Consider the following 774-nt stretch of genomic DNA (forward strand, 5'->3'; position numbering starts at 1 on the left):
AAATATTATTTCTAAATTAAAATTAGTTATTAATATATTTATATATAAATATATGTATAATTTAATTTATTTTTAACGTGTATTTATATTTTAATATATATTTTATATTATTTATTAATTTTAGCAACTAATTTTAATGTACGAATGACATTTTCGAGCTCCTCCATCACCGTTTTGAACTTTGAATTGCTTTGCTTTTGAAAAAATTTACTATTGCAGTAACTAATAGTACTAACCACTTTAGTTTTTAATCATTGTGGGAAATTATTGTCCCCACTTTTCATTTAGCCAGAACTTTTTTTTTTTTGGAATTAAAAAACTCAACACACTAGGTGCAACAAATAGAAATCAAGAGCCAGAACTTAATTTTAAAACTAATCCACTTGTATTATTTTTAGCTAATTTATTTCATTATATAGTGTATATAGACATTTTCAAATATATTAGGTGTGGAAGATGGACACATAACTTGGATCAAAGTCTTGTGTTCTCGATGTTCTTAATTCAATGTTTGCTCATCAGCCAATCGTATTGTTTGAATTGTACAATCTTATTTGAATCCAACTATAAATAGCCTAGTGGACAATTCATAATCCTGAAGTAGTCACTGAATTGAATTAAATTACGAATATTCGTTGAATAATTTACAAGTTATTTTTTTTTATTAAAAAATTCCAGGTCAATAAAAGGGATAAGTCCTTTTTTTTTCCTTCGAGGTATTGTATGCAACACGAGGGAAAACAAACTTGACCAAAGATTCTGCATCAGTTTGGT

Source organism: Arachis ipaensis, chromosome B04 (assembly GCF_000816755.2).
Source record: "Arachis ipaensis cultivar K30076 chromosome B04, Araip1.1, whole genome shotgun sequence".
NCBI lineage: Eukaryota > Viridiplantae > Streptophyta > Magnoliopsida > Fabales > Fabaceae > Arachis > Arachis ipaensis.